Source organism: Periplaneta americana, chromosome 13 (assembly GCF_040183065.1).
Source record: "Periplaneta americana isolate PAMFEO1 chromosome 13, P.americana_PAMFEO1_priV1, whole genome shotgun sequence".
NCBI lineage: Eukaryota > Metazoa > Arthropoda > Insecta > Blattodea > Blattidae > Periplaneta > Periplaneta americana.
In genome coordinates this window covers 40,004,047-40,020,120 of record NC_091129.1, presented here as the reverse complement: position 1 = coordinate 40,020,120, position 16,074 = coordinate 40,004,047, and positions in this window count along the sequence as shown.

Below are 16,074 nucleotides of genomic sequence, written 5' to 3'. Positions count from 1 at the left end.
CCAGCTCCGTGTGAACAACTTCCATCACCGTAGCCAACACGGGAGCCACCAAGTGAGCACGCAGGGCAGCCATCAGCGCAGCCACCTTGGAATCCATCACAGAAACTTGCACCGTCTGAACCAGGCTTTAATGTCCACTTTCGAGATATAGTCATATCCTGGAGTATTGCATTTGTTAATATGGAATGTTTTCACGGATGGCTTTATTCTAGCGGACAGAGTGCCTGTTTCGGAATCAGTCGGTCGTATGTTCAACATCGCTGTCATGCATTCCTTTATTTTTATTTATTTTTTTTTATTTTTGTTAAATTAATTTACTTGCGTGGTAGCTGGTGGCTAGCCGACGGAAGAGGAGGCCTACACCTCAGACCGTTGGGGAGACAGGGGCTGTTGGGGTGGAATGGTACACGGATTTGGAAGGACGGCAGGACTGGTCGTTAGAGTGTTAGCGGTTAGGTCGGTTCGGCGTAGGTGTAGTCGGTGGACTTGCAACATATCCCAGGGTGCATAATAGGTCGCGGTGCACAGGGATATTCCCCTCCAGTCCTCATAGAGAGAAAAAAAAATTAATTTACTTATTTATTTGTTAGTCAATTATTGGGGATCATCAGTGTGGTTTTAGGCGTAATAGATAAACTATTGACCAGATATTTTGTATTCGACAGATAATGGAGAAAAAATGGGAGTATAAGGGTACAGTGCATCAGTTATCCATAGACTTCAAAAAGGCATATGACTCGGTTAAGAGAGAAGTTTTATATGATATTTTTATTGAATTTGGTATTTCCAAGAAACTAGTTCGATTAATTAAAATGTGTCTCAGTGAAACGTACATCAGAGTTCGTATAGGTCAGTTTCTATCAGATGCGTTTCCAATTCACTGTGGGCTAAAGCAAGGAGATGCACTATCACTTTTACTTTTTAACTTTGCTCTAGAGTATGCCATTAGGAAAGTTCAGGATAACAGAGAGGGTTTGGAATTGAACGGTTTACATCAGCTGCTTGTTTATGCGGATGACGTGAATATGTTAGGAGAAAATCCACAAACGATTAGGGAAAACACGGGAATTTTACTGGAAGCAAGTAAAGCGATCGGTTTGGAAGTAATTAAATCCCGAAAAGACGAAGTATATGATTATGTCTCGTGACCAGAATATTGTACGAAATAGAAATATAAAAATTGGAAATTTATCTTTTGAAGAGGTGGAAAAAGTCATATACCTCAGAGCAACAGTGACAAATATAAATGATACTCGGGAGGAAATTAAACACAGAATAAATATGGGAAATGCCTGTTATTATCCGGTTGAGAAGCTTTTATCATCCAGTCCGCTGTCAAAAAATCTGAAAGTTAGAATTTATAAAACAGTTGTATTACCGGTTGTCCTTTATAGTTGTGAAACTTGGACTCTCACTTTGAGAGAGGAACAGAGGTTAAGGGTATTTGAGAATAAGGTGCTTAGGAAAATATTTGAGGCTAAGAGGGATGAAGTTACAGACGAATGGAGAAAGTTACACAACACAGAACTGCATGCATTGTATTCTTCACCTGACATAATTGGGAACATTAAATCCAGACGTTTGAGATGGGCAGGCATGTAGCACGTATGGGCGAAATGCATATAGAGTGTTAGTTGAGAGGCCGGAAGGAAAAAGACCTTTGGGGAAGCCGAGACGTAGATGGGAAGATAATATTAAAATGGATTTGAGGGAGGTGGGATATGATGGTAGAGAATGGATTAATCTTGCTCAGGATAGGGACTAATGGCGGGCTTATGTGAGGGCGGCAATGAACCTCCGGGTTCCTTAAAAGCCAGTAAGTAAGTAAGTAAGTATTTGTTAGTCCCGCGCCGTGACGTCGTGGTCTAAGGCATCCTGCCTAGGACTCGCGTTACGGAATGCGCGCTGGTTCGAATCCTCAGGGGGGGAAGAAATTTTCTCATGGAATTTCGGCCAGTGTATGGGACCGGTGCCCACCCAGCATCGTGATGCACTTGGGGAGCTACGATAGGTAGCGAAATCCGGTTGCGAATGCCAGCTATAACGCCTGGGGGGGATCATCGTGCTAACCACACGATACCTTCATTCTGGTTGGATGATCGTCCACCTCTGCTTCGGCATGTGGGCGTGAGGCCAGCAGCCGGCTGGTCGGTCTAGGCTCTTCACGGGCTGTAGCACCACGGATTTTATTTATTTGTTAACAGTCTTTACCGCACATTTACGCTGAATTCTTTTCCCTGGCACTAGTTCTAACTACTAAGGGACGACATACAACTGCACATTGTCTTCTTTCTGGGACTATACGACAGAACGTTTTTTCTAAGATAGTACCTGCTACATCATTTGCGTGCAGGCCAACAATGAAGCAACGCGGTTACAAAATAATAGTGAATGGAGAAAAAAGTACTATTATTATTATTATTATTATTATTATTATTATTATTATTATTATTATTATTATTATTATCGCCATAATTATAGCTTTGTAATCATTGCATTCCTGATTACAGTGGTGACTCATTTGAGGCAGGATGATATTTTGTATACAATAACTACAGGGTTGGGCAGATAAAACCGGCCCGTGTTATGACATTGATAGGTACTAATGATTTGAAACAAACTTCAAATGGAATGAAAATAAAACGCATTTACCTTAATAATAAATGTTGGAAGTGCCCTCCATCTGCATCTAGACACGTCTGTGCACGTTTTAACAGGTTCATGAAAACACGTGTCAATTCCTCATGGGTGATAAATTCATTAATTCGCGCCGTAAGGTGAGGAGTCCAGACAGAAGGAGTTCTGTTCCTCGTTACATTTTTTATGGATTCAGTCGTACGCCATTTTCGCACCAAATCTTGAATGCTGCTTTTCGCTGGTACTGAGCGAAGCGGATATTTGTCTCTAAATAATTGTTGTGTTCCCTTAATAGAGCTGGTCTGTACGTACGCCTCCACAATGAATATTCGCTCTGGTATTGAATAAGTCATGCTTATTTAAAAAACAACTCTTTACATGTGTTTAGAACGTCTGACTTTTAAACAGCAACCAGAAGAGGTTATAAGCAACAATGGCGCAACAACAATGACACAAAACACGCGAAAGATACAGTATAGCCAACATAATTACATTTTCAAGAAAAAAGAAAGAAAACAATACTCTATATAATTTATTTTCCAAATCATATGACATGAGATGGGGCCGGTTTTATCTGTCCAACGCTGTACAATTTAGGTATTTTAATATACAGAGTTAGATAAAGTCCCGCACCACCTAAATAACTTTTGAAGCATACGGTTTAGTGACATGAAACTTGGTATGTGAGGATAACCATATACTAAGAACTCAATAATGGTATTACCGAGTTTATTCTACTTCCGGTTTAACCGGGAGTAAGTCCAACTCTCTTATTTTAAATGGAACACCCAATATATTATTTTATTTTTGAATAGTACTCATTAAGAGATTTTCAAGAATTACCCACACTTGATGCTTTTGTACAAATTCAGTGTTGCTAAGTCAAGAAAACAGAAAAGTGTATCAAATATTAAAATAATAAATGCACCACCTAAATAACTTTTGAAGCATACGGTTCAGTGATATGAAACTTGGTATGTGAGGATAAGCATATACGAGTACTAAGAACTTAATAATGGTATTACCGAGTTTTTTCTAAGTAATTCCAACTCTCCTATTTTAAATGGAACACCCAAAATATATATTTTTATTTTTGAATAGTGCTCATTAAGAGCTTTTCAAAAAGTACCCACACTCGATACTTCAGTAGAAATTCAGTGTTGCTAAGCAACTTCAATTTCAGTGCGACTAGCATTTGTAATGGTCATCTTAATATATAAAATTGAATGTGGGTATGTATGTGTATGTGTGTGTGTGTGTGTGTGTGTGTTTGTATGTTCTCTATACAAATCTACACGCTTCGACCGACATGTGCCAAAGTTTGCACATTTTTTAATCTTCATAACCAGGAGAAGAACATAGGCTACATTAAAATTGTGCAAATGGAAGTTAAATTCATTAAAATTAAAAAAAAAAATAAGAATAAATAGATCAAATCTTCATGTATAATATTAAAACGCAAAATCTGCTACAGTCAATTGTTCTTTATTATTGTCTGATATATTCAACATCGACTTTCACGAGGCCATGGAAATTTTAACAAGAAATTAAATTACATTGTTGTTACAGATCATGAAGGCTGAAACTAGATAATTCATTCATTAAATATCTTTACGCAGTCCAGGACCGTATTATGAATTCCTCGAAGCAGTTCTTTAGATAGTGAGCAAATTGTTTTATACAACTGAATTCTAGAATTCTTTGAAAGTACAAGGATTGCTACCACATAATTTACTTAATATTGAATAACCAATAGTACTATTGTGAAATATTGACCCACCAAAATTATGCACGAATAAGAATTGGTGTGAAAAACTCGTAAGAAACGTAATAGAATTGGCAGTATTAACTGCAAAAATAAAAGGAGATGTTTTTATTTCACGTATTGCTAGGATACTCATTCAACTGCAATTTCAATGCCACAAGCATTTGTAATGGTCATATTAAAATTAAGCTCAAGGACAGTTGCTCAAAGTTGCAGACATTAACTTAAAAACTGCATGTTTTTCACATCCTCAACTATATATTATACAAAGAAGTGAAAAAAAAAAAGATTTTACACATATCAATAAGCAATTCAATGATACTTTTGCCATGTTGCTAATGTGGTATGTGAATGTACATAAGCCTACTGAAAATACATTGTATTAATTCTCAAAATATTGTTATTCACGTTGAAAATTTAGTATGTTAAGTGTTGTGGAAATAAAAATCTCTTAATTTCTAAAATACCGGTAGGCCTATACTTTTCTCAGAATATTAGTCTTTATGTTAAAAAATGACTTATTGCGAGTTTATATTGTATCTGTATTCTGTGTGTAAAATTAGAATTAATATAATATGAATAATTTCAAGGGAAAAATTGTTCCGGGGCCGGGTATTGATCCCGGGACCTCTGGTTGAACGTACCAGCGCTCTACCAACTGAGTTACCCGGGAACTCCACCTGACACAGTCTCAACTTTTCCCTTTATATCCACATAACTCGCGTGGGCTGACGAAACGCCAGAGACCCGATGCACTCGATGTGGGTCTCTGGCGTTTCGTCAGCCCACGCGAGATATGTGGATATAAAGGGAAAAGTTGAGACTGTGTCAGGTGGAGTTCCCGGGTAACTAAGTTGGTAGAGCGCTGGTACGTTCAACCAGAGGTCCCGGGATCAATACCCGGCCCCGGAACAATTTTTCCCTTGAAATTATTCAAAATCTGCTTTACAGGGAGCTTTACCTGAAAGACTAGATTTGCATAATATATACGTCACTGTATACGTTAACAGAAAACCACAATTTCAAGTCACACAGAGATTGTGTGCACTCGATGTGGGTCTCTGGCGTTTCGTCAGCCCACGCGAGTTATGTGGATATAAAGGAAAAAGTTGAGACGGTGTCAGGTGGAGTTCCCGGGTAGCTCAGTTGGTAGAGCGCTGGTACGTTCAACCAGAGGTCCCGGGACCGATACCCGGCCCCGGAACAATTTTTCCCTTGAAATTATTCAAAATCTGCTTTACAGGGAGCTTTACCTGAAAGACTAGATTTGCTTAATATAATATGTTCTGAATTTATGAGATATAGTTTCAAGTTATATAAAAAAACTGGATATGATATAAGTGAGTGTACAGCGTTCAAGAGGTAAAAAAATCTTCCAATATAAATTAAATTATATATGTATATATTGATTCAATGCTGAAACTGATCAGAAAGAGGAAAAGGAATTATATTTTCGTTGGGTTTTACTTTGTTTATAGTTTGATTTTTCTATTACTTTATTTGTATTTCTGGCGGTGCGGAAGAGAAGACCTAATGGCCTTGCTTATCCCAGAATAAATAAATAAATAAATAAATAAATAAATAAATAAATAAATAAATAAATAAATAAATAAATAAATAAATAAAAACAAATAAAAACAAATAAATAAATTTAAAACAACAGTTTAACGTCAGGCACAAGATGAAATGTTTTCTTTTCGGTGCCTGATTTACAACTGTTTTAAATTGAGTTAATCCTGGCAGGCATTTGGCTAAGGAGTTTATTAATTAATGTAAGTGACGTTAAAGAATCATCTTTATGGGCGAGGAAAGCTTAGTAAAGACAATTCGTTTTGGTTGTGTATAGTTAGGCTTCCGAGATTTCCGAAAATTTAATAACCAGTTTAATTAAAAATATAAGCAGAAAGGAAAACCCGGGCAACGCCGGGTGCTTTCAGCTAGTATTAAAATAAAGCTCAAGGACAGTCGCTCAAAGTTGCAGACATTAACTTAAAAACTGCGTGTTTTTCACATTCTCAACTATATTTTATACAAAGGACTGGAAAAATAAAAGAAGAAAATTTTACACATAGGCCTAATCAAAAAGCAAATCAATGATACTTTTGTCATGTCGCTAACGTAATATGTAAACGTACGAAAGCCGACTGAAAATTACACTGTATTAATTTTAAAATATAAGTTTCTCAAAATACAGGGTGTATCTATATATGTGTCCTGTACTGATATTCATGTACGAAAATGTGTTACTGCGAAATTCTATCTGTATAATCATGTTGTCAATGTAGTATGTTATGCGTTGTGAAATAATAATTTTTCAATTTCTAAAATACCGGTATACGTCTCTCAGAATATTATTATTATTATTGTTAAAAATGACTTATTGCGAGTTTATATTACATCTGTATTCTGTATATAAAATAAGAGTTAATATACTGTAATTAATATGATTTATTTGTTGGATAATTATAATTTCTCAAATCATATAAGAAAAACTATGTATGATGTAAGCAGGCGTACAGCGGTCAAGGGGCAAAAAATCTTGCAGCCAGAAACTTGCTAATGAGTGAACATAAAGTGATACTAGGTGTGTGTATAAGCACTGTATGTTGAAAAGTGATGTTTATGGAAGTTGTAAAAATAGTGTTGTTGAATGTATTGTAAAGTAATAGTAATATAATACATTGAACTATTTAAGTAGTTTTTGCAGACTTTTGCATTGCTCTGTATACTAAATACCCAAAGAATACAATCCCAATTATCTAACTGTTGGCTTTATTTTCTGTCTCTGTTTCTTTATATTTTAATTGTGTAGTGTAAAATAGATCTTTTTCACTCTCTATAAACTTTCTAATTCGTTGGTTAACATCAACGAATTGGTTAAAATACTTCGTTCCAGTACTAGTACAAGACCACCGTATAGGGAATTTTAAGTTTGGACACTTGATGTAGCATAACTGATTTCAAACCTTCAAAGCAATTTGAGCATGAGAGTCTGCTTTTTCCTTATAGTTGGCGTTGACATTAACCAGCTAGCAGTCGACACAGTGGAAATAGAACATATACAATTAATACATCTAGGTACATTATGTACTCAAAGAAAATAAATTAGACTGATGAAATAATAAATCCGTAATTAACTGAAATGTCTGGACTCTATAGAGTTCATTTATAATGAGAGTTGAGACGTTGACCTCAACAACAATTAAAACATGTAATGATTTGATAGCGCTGAAAATGGAAAAACAAATCTCCTATGAGAAGTAAAATCATATAGCTATATATTGCATACAAATATTAAACGAATATGATACATAATTTTGTAATATATTACAGTATTTTATAATATAATTTTACACTGGTCAACAGTCATTTTGCGCAAGACATAAAACTAACAAATTCTTACCTAATTTCGACTTCCTGAATTAAAAAATAACAATCAAAATGTTCCATCCGTTCGGGTTTTCGAGATGCACAATATAATTCATTTTATATGCATTCTATTTTAAAAAATCACCGTATTTCGTGTGTAGTTTTATAAATATGACGACCCATTATGTGAAAACAATATTAGTATAAGTAGCCACCATGTTAGAAGCACTTGTAGAAACGGAAATTATTTTATTGCCCTTTTACAAGTCTATTTGGAGGGGGTGGGGAACAGGTTCGCGGTATGAATTCGCTTGAGTTTACCTGATTTTACTTGAGCTGTGCATTTCTGTTACTGTGAGCTTTAATGCCATTACTGTAGTTTATATTTTGCAACAGACCACCTTAAGAAATGCGACTTTTAAAAGCGGAAATTCTTTTATTGGGAGGGGAAGACACAGATTCACTATATGAAACCGCTTCAGTTTACCAGGAGATTTCCGTGGTGTTAGTATTCTTTGTTAAGACGTGTATTTCTTTAAAGTGTGCTTTAATGGTAATATTCAAATTACGAATAGTTTATATGTGCGGATTTGAAAGTTATAGCATTGCTTTTTGGAATGCAATTAGGCTAGCCTACACAAAATTTTGCTGTTTTCTGTGCGAATGGGACAGTCACGCTCGAGATAAGCATGATAAAATAAAACGACAATCACTAAACGACATTTCATACAAGTTGAGAGGATGCGAAGGCATTTCTTTCCCCTTCTACTAGCCCTGAGTTCGTGAGTAACAAACACTACGGTAGCTGTTATTGTCGGACCATCGAATCTATGCCCCTTCAGCGCTGTCGTCGTTCTTGGAAAAGTTAACGCCTCTTCTCACCCCATTTCACCCGTTTCTCTCCCACTACATCAAATAGCAGGCCAAGAACCTTGCCGAATAGGGATGTTGCCAAACTTCCGTCAAACAGTATCATATCTCTTGAATATTGCTTATAATACTGTAAGGTTAATTATTACTTATTCATAATTTAATTTAAGTAGGTCTGATGACGCTGATTGACTTACGCAAAATGCTATCACTTGCTTAATAATATTTCTTTCACCACTCCATGCTACAGTATTCATGTTGAGTTGACAACACTGGACTGCAAGTGCAAATAAACTGTCCCGCAAGAAGGCTCAAAATTGTGAGTAGTGGGGGAGAGAAAGGGAGAGGGGTAGAAAAGAGAGAAATAGGAATACAGGGAGAGAAATGAATTACCGAGGCTGAAAAGGAATTAAGGTTCAGTTCGCATATCTTACGGGGGCACAGATCCGATGGTAGGACTATACCTCTTATACCTTTTAACTTTACACACAAGAAAATAAAATATTAAATAAGGTACTTAAGTGAATATAAAATACGACACAGATGTTTGACAATTACGTGTTTGAGTATATTTTAGTTTCGTTATTACAATATTTTCAACTAATAATTAATTAAATTAAGGAATGTTAGTTTGTATTATGAAGTCGGAGGCAGCGACACAGTGCAGATTGTCCCATTGTGTATGCTAGAGTACGAACTAGCTGTGAAGAAAACATTTATCTTCTCCTGTCAGTAGCTCTTTAATGTGCCAGTTGATAAAAACAACAATAAAATGAAATACAAACGCTTAGTATAGGCTTTCGAAATATAGATTACCGGTAAACATTTTCAATAATAAGAATTTTCACTATGTTCGAAGTCAATTAGTCGAACGTCAGTAAGATGTATAGTAGCACATTCCCCTTCAGGGATGGTAAAGAGTGTGAGTAGAGGGGAAGGCCTATCAACCAAACTGAAATGGGATTAGAGCCAGGGAAGAAATATATTATACATCAACCCCTTGTACCTCAAAGTAAAGTAATTTTACTCCCTTCACACATTAAGTTAGGGTTAATAAAGAATTTTGTTAAAGGGATGAATCATAAAACTGAAGCATTTAAACATATCCAGGAAAAATTTCCTGCTATTAGTGAGTCGAAAATAAAAGAGGGAGTTTTCAATGGACCACAAATTAGAGAAATAATGGACAATCACTTCGAATCTTTGTTGGAAGGAAAAGAGAAAGCCGCCTGGATTGCATTCAAGGAGGTTATATTAAATTCTCTGGGTAACCGTAGTAGTGAGAACTATGCAGAACTAGTGCAAAATTTACTGTTGGCGTATGAAACTATGGGTTGTAACATATGCCTGAAAATTCACATCTTTCACTCCCATCTTGACTTTTTTCCCGAGAATTGTGACGATTTCAGTGATGAGCATGTTGAGCGCTTTCATCAAGACATTTCAACTATGGAAAAAAGATACCAAGACAGTGGAGTAGGCCTACCAATATGCTAGAAAAGTATTGTTAAACTTTATCTCGTGATTTACCTGATGCCCGTATGAAAGAAAATGCAGAAAAAGAAATCTGTAATCTTCTGATTGTCATTATATAAGACAATATTTTGAATAGATATAAATTCCAAAATTTCTCAAAAATCGTAACCGATAACTGCTTTTTATTGCATATTCGTATTCAGAAGGCTCAAATTATATAGAAAACATGTATCACATGCCCAGAGCAAAAAGAGGTTAAAATTTGTTACGCAGTGTTATATGTAAAACATAATAGTACATTATGCAACGAGCCTATAATGATACTAATTAAGACGCGAGGATGTTTATGAAACGCGCGCAAGCGAGTTTCATAATTTTCATACGAGCGTCTTAATTATCATTATAGGCAAGTTTCATACGACTTTTTATGCTCGACCATATTTCTAACTTGAAATTATTCGTAAGTATTGATGTTATTGTTATGTGAGTGAATGCAATAGCCTACCTCATGAATTGTAAGATGTGCGCAGACGCGAAAGTATTGATTTTTTCCGGGAAACGAATATCGACGACCTTGATAATAGTAAGATGAGCATTAGTCCTGATATAACCTTGAAATTGAATTCGACATTGAAAAACGAGATGACAAATTGAATTTATTTGAATATTATTTACAATTAAAGCTAATTATTATAGTAACAGAACATAACCTTCTGCGACAGTATTGGATTTCCAGCCTCCGTGACCTTTCGATAGTTGTCTTTCGATTGCATATCCGAGAATAATCGAAAACCTGAACTTTAATGAATAGGTGTAATTTAATGACATGCATTAAAGGACGCTACCAGGTGTATAATTACTACATTTCGGCATGGTCGAGCATAAACATTAAGTTATAACAGTTAGGTTATCACTAAGAAATAAGGAAAAGCTGTGAACTTGAATTTCTTCAAAGCAAAGCCTTTATTGGATTATGCAACAAGGTAGGCGATGTTTGGATCCTGTGTCTCAACTCGTATATTCAATTATTGAGGAACTTTTGGCTGTGCTCGATTACACTAACATCTAGCGCTTGAAAGTGGAACTAACGCCGACGGAGCTAGAGCTGGAGACGGAGCGAGTAGAACTGTTGAGTAACTCTGTTCTAGCGATTTAATGCGCTATACTAAAAGCAGTGGCGGCTCGTGAACTTAGTAAACTAGCGTGCTACAAAAATAATTATTATTGACTTACCCATCAAAGGCGAAAGTTAAACTCCATTCTCCGGCTTTCTTTGCTGGCAAACTTTTCTATCACTTTGGTATTGAAATCTCCCATATTATTAATAAGTTTTTTCTCTATTGAAAGCATAGCAAGAGCTGTTAACCGTTTTTGGTGCATAGAATTTCTGACAAAAGTTTTAATCCTGTTTAAAGTTGAAAAACATCTTTCGGGTTCGGCTGTTTTCATGGGTATTGTCACTATTATTTTAAGGAGGTTTGTGATTTCGCTAAATGTATTCTGAAGATTGCTACTATAAATAAGCTGAAGAAGAGGGACGGCGCCATCAATATTCTTAAAGTCTGGTCTTTCATACAGCACAGAGAGTTCGGTGTGTAGTATTTCCTTGTTTAACATAGGGTAGTTCTCTACTGTCAGATTAAGGATATCTTGAGGAAATTTCTTAGAAAATTCTTCGAAGTTCGCAGAATCCAGAAGGTTTGCTGCATCAAGATGACTTGTTTTCTCAAAACGATCGCGTGTTTCTGTAGTAATGCGATCACAGACTTCCTTTGCATCCGGTACACGGCATGATTCAATTCGTCGACGCTTGCTTTCACTATCCGTTTTTCCCGTCATGATGTCATTCACTTCATTTCGAACATGTTCAACTGCAGTGATAAAATTTTTTACATTATGTTTTACTTTTAAGGTGTCGATTTGCCTAGACTGAATTTGGTTGTAGAGAATATCGACATGGTACATAACTTTATGGAAGAACTGCAACCAGAACAGAAATTCACTATCTTCTAAATTACGGCGAAGAGCTTAGGCTTCATGAACTGTGTTCTTGGAGTAGGATTTTTCTAGCTCAGAAAAACACCCTTTCAATGGTTCCAAATTCTCATACACAGAATTGACGGTTCTCGACTTGAAATTCCACCTAGTAGCCGAACTACCTCATGCGTCGCGATGTCACATTTTCTAATGCAGCTACACGTTGTGGCGACCGTGAGAAAAAAGCTGGGAATGCAGAGAGATTGCAAAAAAATATTCTTGCCGACTGGTTTTGTGACGCAGCTCTTTCCATTATCAAGTTGGATTGGTGAGCGTAACAGTAGACATAATGTGCCAAAGGAAAATGTTCTTTTATTTTGGACTGTACCCCATTAACTAAACCCCGCATAACTGATGCTCCATCATATGTCTGAGCAATTATTTTATTACGGGCGGCATCGGTGTCAAAAACTTCTAATTCCTTAAGGATGCATTCAGAAATTTTTGTGGCTCCTTGGCCTTCAGGATTGAAAAAACCCAAAATCGCTCGTATACTTTTCCTTCGAGTTCGTATCTGAACACTAAAACTGTTTGTAAATGCTCAGAAACGTCTGTAGTGTCATCTGCCATGAGAGCTATGAAGTCAGATTGATGCAGTTATTTCTTGATTTTGTCATGACACACTTCTAACATGCATTCCAACAGCTCGTTGTGAATAATTTTAGAGGTGCCTTTGAATACAGTACTGCTCCCCATGTGTTCCTTCACAGCACTGTCAATGCTACCGACTAAGTCAACAAGACCACGAAATATTCCCGGATTTTCGGAACTTTCTGTTTCATCGTGGCCGCGCAATGCCAGTTCAAAAACACCACAGAACTTTATGCAATCTATAATTATAGATAAAATATATCTATTTCTTTCTACAGGGTGCGTCAGAAAGAACGGATGGATTTCACATGGCAAGAAAATTGTAAAGATTCATCAAATCAAAAATTGATTGTTATCAACATATTCACCAATACATGCAGTTTATTTATGGAAAACAACATTATCCATATGATGTCCTTGGCTTTCAATACAGGCATCGAGGCGTTTTCTGATGTTCGCCATCACTTTCACAGTCATAGCTGGTGCAATTGCCACGATTTCTTCACGAATCGCTGTCTTCAGTTCGTCCAGTGTATGTGATCGATGTTTACAAACTTACGCCTTCAAATGGTCCCAAAGAAAGAAGTCGCAGGGCGCGAGATCTTACCGTAGCCTCGGACAATCTCAGTGCAATAGAATTTCGTCCGGGTGATTTCTTCTTTAATGTTGAACCTGTGATACGAAATGATGCCACCCACCGCAAAATTGTATTCAGAGTTGGAATCCTAGCGTGAAATCCTATGTCGAAATGAGTCCTGAGTGGCGATCACAGACTCTTCATTTTTCAAAAATGTCTCTACGATGAAAGCACGTTGTACACCAGACCAACACCATATTCTCAACTGAAACTGCATTCTATGGTTGACCCAACAGTCGTGGTCCCCCTCACTATATCTCTCTCCTCGTTGCGTATCGATAGTTTGAAATCCATATGTTCTTTCTGACGCACCCTTTACTTGTTGATTATGCTTCTCTATGGATTCCTGGTATGCGCGACTAAGCCTAACTGCAATGTTGACTCTGCCTAGGGCACTGAGATCGACGGCATTATTGATGTGCTTCTTACTCTGTGAATGTTTCTTAGCATATTCATACAAGTGTCCAAGATCCTTCACTCCACCCCTCGACCAGGAATCAGTACTCCCAAACAGTAAGCAAGGGAAACAAAATAAAGCGTTTCGAATTTCACATCCACACAACCATTCATATCGTTCGTATATTTCTCTTTTAAATTGTCTATTATAAGAACGAGATTTACTATCGCTTGCTGAACAATGGTTAAGTAAGGCGTGGGTCTACCTAAATTCTTAACTTCAACCCTCTCCTCTAACGTTCTAGAAGAGAACGGTTTCTTTAATGAAGATTCAACGGAATTCATGTCAAATATTCGCACGTTGAGCAGCTCTCACTAATGCTTTTACACAGATTTAATATTTCACATTACACATTCGCTAATTTACCAGATTGTTCTGTAACAGTCACTATTTACAATAACGAAATCACACTGTTTTCCAACACCTGCTGTACTAGGAGCGCTTTCAGAATAAGAAGGCATATAAGGCGGAGCTAGTTGACGCCGGTCTATGTCGACTAGCCAATGCTAGTGAGGCGGTGTTGCCCAGTTAAATCGTCGCGAAGCCTCGCTGAAGTGTCGCGTATTTCTTTCTTTCTTGCGCACACAATAGTTATACCCAGGATTGTATTTTAAGCTGTATCATTCGATAGAGCTTCGAAATCTGAATCTGACGGTACAAGAACGGAATTCGTACGTCACCTGGTTCGCATGTTATCGCTTAAACTGGTAATATGCTGTGAAGTCTCTCCCTGTAAACAGAGATCGATTTGTTTCTTTTGAAATTCAGACGTGGACTATTTCCTGTGCGTACTGAAGAACCTTTATTGAACAATAATAGTAGCAATGTCTCTTGAAAGGATTCAAGTGGATCTAGTGTTTCGTATGCTACACGCAAAAGGAAAATTCTACACTCACAGTCGAAGGTAGGCTATGGTAGAATTTATACTTTCCACCGTAATATTACACACAGCGTAAGAAGAAATATCGCAAAAAGTATGAGGTAATTGGTTGATATTGTAAAGATCAACACCCTCCTCCCTTTTTCAATTATTAATTATAAGAAAGAGTATTGACAAGCTCCCTTAAGAACAATGGAACCTTTTAAGATGAAACAATAATTAATTACATTTCCAGTGGCACAACTATGGGGGTGGTGAGAGGGTAAGATTTACCCCCAAAAAATTAGAGATGTAAATAATACAATTTCTACACTCCTAAAATATTAGAAAGCTTTATAGTATAGTTTTTACCTTTCTTTGTGGCCAAAATTTAAAGTTTATAATTTTTATTTTATTTTAATGACATAGAAATTTTTTTTTATTTTATTGGGTTATTTTACGACGCTCTATCAACATCTAGGTTATTTAGCGTCTGAATGAAATGAAGGTGATAATGCCGGTGAAATGAGTCCGGGGTCCAGCACCGAAAGTTACCCAGCATTTGCTCGTATTGGGTTGAGGGAAAACTCCGGAAAAAACCTCAACCAGATAACTTGCCCCGACCGGGATTCGAACCCGGGCCACCTGGTTTCGCGGCCAGACGCGTTGACCGTTACTCGACATAGAAGAACTTGAAAGTCATTTTACTATAGTAACAAAAATAACAAAATTCGAACTATTGCATTGAGGCAGTGGCACGAAGTTAATGTTCTTTTTGTCTGTTCAATACATCACAACAATGAATTGGACGGAGTTACGCAATAAGAGACTAAGCGACAGACACCTGTTTTCGAAATATTGACCATTAAAGTAAATATGGTTATTTATTGAACATTTTACACAAGAACTATTGTAACAGTCATACTATTAAAAATAAGACAAATAATAATAAGAAAAAGCTAACCGATTTTTAATATCAGACCAGCAGCTGAGTTTTTATAAGTGCTAGGTTTTGGTTTTTTCTATTTATCGATCGAAGTATTATTAACATTAAGCTGTTGTTATGAAGCGGTCTGTCGGTAAATTATTTCAAGATCACAATAAAAACGACAAATGGAAGAGAACGGTAAAAACATACAGTAATATGTTTACTGTATATATTCTGTGTAATCTTCACTTTGTTCTTATCAGAAGTGGACATTTTGTAATTGATTACACGATTACAGTCACAATTACTAAAACTATTATTTATCAGAAGTGCCAAGGAGGTAAAAATATGAGGTAAAAATCATGTTTTAAATTTATTTTTCTTTATTGTTTACTATAAACTTTATAAACATAGCATTATAAATCCCCTCCCATCACAATGATGGAAA